Source organism: Mustela nivalis (genome assembly GCF_964662115.1).
Source record: "Mustela nivalis genome assembly, chromosome: 2".
NCBI classification, from domain to species: Eukaryota; Metazoa; Chordata; class Mammalia; order Carnivora; family Mustelidae; genus Mustela; species Mustela nivalis.
The window spans coordinates 40,384,191-40,387,852 of NC_139021.1; positions in this window are offsets into that span (position 1 = coordinate 40,384,191).

The following is a 3,662-nucleotide window of genomic DNA, read 5'->3' on the forward strand; positions in this document are numbered from 1 at the left end:
AGGGGACGCAGCTCGGAGCGGAGCCAGGTGTCGCTGTGGTCCTCTGCGTCTGGGCCGCCGCCGCGCTCTTCTGCCCTGTGGATTCCAGAAAAACCCCGCCGAAATCCGGTGGACTCCGCCCTGGCTCTCCGCCTTCCTTCCAGATCCTTCTGAAAATGTATTTATCGAGGTAGGAGGATAGAGAATATGGTATTTGACAATTTATTAGCTTAATTTACAACTTTTAAGTATTTGTCACATGATATGTGAGCTTTCTTTGGTACTCTTACCCGCAACCTTTCAAATATTAGACCTGGGTCTAGTTGCCAAGACCTGCCCTGGTCCAAGCCGTTCCTGCCTCTGTCTGGATCCCAGTGACACCTGCCAGGACTATTCATGCGGTAGCCAGACAGGTTCTTTCTAAATTATCCATCTGATCGCGATCCTTGCTTGCTTGATAGCCTTTACTGTGCATTGGATAACACCCCTCCACGATTATGGCCTCTACTTGTCAGCCTCAGCCCTAGCTATTTGCATTTGTGACTCCATCTCCTTAAACCCAAAAGAGTGTACCCTGTTGCCTGGACCTTCGGAACTCCAGTCTGTTCACCCTGCTTTAGTTTTACTCCCTGAGACCGCCTCTCTGCAGCCTGCGCAGGACCTCAGTTCCTGCTGCATCATGTTCTCTTTTCCCTCTGGGCTTCTGTCCTTTAGCTCTGACAAACACACACTAGTGTTTTCAATATTACAATTTAAACCTGATCTGTAAAAAAAAAAAAAAAAAATCACTCATCTGATATCTCCAGTTCTGAGCTCCTGCCCAGTAGGACGTTTCTATCCTGACGTCTTACCATTACTTCGAAGTCCACCAGCTAAAAACCAAATCAAACTACTGCCCTTCTTAGTCTCTTTATCTGAACAGTATTCCCCGCTCTCACAGCTAGAGGAAACACTTTGGAGTCATCCTTCCCTTTTCCTCTTCTATATCTAATATAATATAGTTGGTCAGGTCCATCAGTTTTGTTTTGTTTTGTTTTGTTTCCCTTCACATACATCTGTGGCTTCATAGCTGATGAGAAACCTGGACTCAGATCTTGGCTCCACTTCCTATCTCTGTGACCTTGGGTGACAGATTTACCTTTTCTTATGCCTCAGATTCCTCCCCTATGAAATGGAAATAATAATCCTGCCTCATAAGGTTCTTATGAGAATTAAATAAGTTAATGCATTTAAGGCACCTAGGCTGTGTCTGGCCCATAAACAGCACTTAACACAAGTCAACTATGTAGGGAAAATATTGAGAAAGACTGTTAAAAGGAGCAAAAAGTGGTGCCTCGGTGGCTCAGTCTGCTAGATGTCTAACTCTTGATTTCAGCTCAGATCATAGTCTCAGGGTTGTGAAATCAAGCCCTGCAACGGGCTCCATACTGAGTGTGGAGCCTGCTTCAGATTCTCTCTCTCCCCCGCTCCCTCTGCCCCCTTGCCCCCCAGGTGCTCTCTCTCCCTCTCTCTAAAAAAATAAAAGGAGGAAAAGATTGCTGGGTGTCCTAATGGGAAGTTAGACATCGGTCAGGTTATTTGAGTCTATGGGGTCTTTGTGCCTTTCATATCTTTGAGCTGTGTTACACTTCCATAAGCTGCAGGATATTGACAATAATGCAAATAATTCTTGTCCATAAATATGCAAATTATGTGTGTAGGAGATTCTGTTGATTAATAATAATAATGGATATTGACCAGTTTTGCCAGTTTTGTGTCTGTTAAGCAGATATACTTAAGTATTCCTAACTGTCTATTTAGTCTGGTACTGTGATTACTTCTTTGAATTGGTCACAACATCTTCCTGATTCCCACATTAAGTAAAGAGTTAAATGAAAAAACTTTTTTTTAAGAGTTTATTTTGGGGTCTCCTGAATGGCATAGGTGGCTAAGTATCTGACTCTTGGTTTCAGCTCAGGTGGTGATCTCGGGGTTGTGAGATTGAGCCCCGGGTCAGGCTCCATACTGAGCATGGCATCTGTTTGAGATGCTCTGTCGCTCTCCCTCTTCCCTCCTGCTCCTGCTCTCTCACTCTCTCTCTCAAATAAATAAATACATTTTTAAAAAAAGATCTTAAGTAATCTCTACACCCAACATGGGGCTCAAACTCACAATCCCAAGATCAAGAGTCTAATGCTCTACTGACTCGCCAGCTGGGTGCCCTTTAAATGAAATTTTTGACCCATGTTCATTTTCAGCTGTATGAGAGTTGTGGTTATACAATCTTGTTAAAAATTATTCTTTAAGAACTATCATTAGGTGTTACTAACTTCTCTTCCATTTTATTTCCAGTACCTACTTTCACATCTTTCTGACGGACATATTTCATTTACTTACTTATCTTCAGGTCAATCAGTCTATATTGAAAAATTACCATTTCTAGGAATCACAAATTGATACAAATCTAAGTAATGTATACTATGAGCCTATAGATATATAAACCTTAAGGCAGAATTCCAAATAATGGCAATAGAGGAAAAATTAAGAACTTTTAAAATTATGCTATGGATAACACTCTGCTACCAACTAACATTTATAAGAACATCTATTGTTTGCTAATCTTCAAATTACTTTTTTATAATTATGAGCACATAAAATATTTCCTTAGCCTAATTACTTGATATCAAACCAATATATTTGAAATATACATATACTTTTATTCAGTCAAGGTTATAATCAAGGCAGAAGCTTAACCCCAGAATTAACATTTACAAATAAATGACCGCAGAGCACAATTTGTTAACTTGGCCTTTAGCCATGGCATTTGCTCACTATATCCTTTCTGAGTATATGGTGATTATAACTGTTCCATCTGTGTAATTAGGGATGAAATATGATAACATTTCTTTCCAAGCTTTAGCCCAATAAAGATTATCCTATGGTTGATCGCTGTATTTTAAAGAGTTATGCCTTACTGTTCCAGAATATTGCTCCCCCTCTTATTTTTCCTATGCCCTCTGTCAAGAAATGAGTTTTGTTCCTTATGTTAAGAGTCAGCCTGGCATTTTGGTTTTAACATGACACCTTGAGCATCTAAACAGTCTGAGAGGGTCTACACCAGATCACAGATGGTTAAATCTTCCAGAATAAGACTACTCCACACACTTTCTCCTCCCTCTCCAAGGCCCTCATTTCTTAGTCCATTTTATTTTGTTACATGTTTTTCATCATTATATATATATTTTTTTCACACACACACACAACATACATACATTTGCCTATATTTTTCAGATTTCCTTTAATGATATATATATAATCATTAAAGAACACATATATATAATAAAGTATATAAAGTTTCCATATATATGTTGGGAAAAAAATCATGCTAAAACCAATAATTCAGCATAACAGTATTCATTGTTTTTGCACTACACCCAGTGCTCCATGCAATCTGTGCCCTCTCTAATACCCACCACCTGGTTCCCCCAACCTCCCACCCCCCCCTCCCGCCCCTTCAAAACCCTCAGATTGTTTTTCAGAGTCCATAGTCTCTCATGGTTCACCTCCCCTTCCAGTTTCCCTCAACTCCCTTCTCCTCTCCATCTCCCCTTGTCCTCCATGCTATTTGTTATGCTCCACAAATAAGTGAAACCATATGATAATTGACTCTCTCTGCTTGACTTATTTCACTCAGCATAATCTCT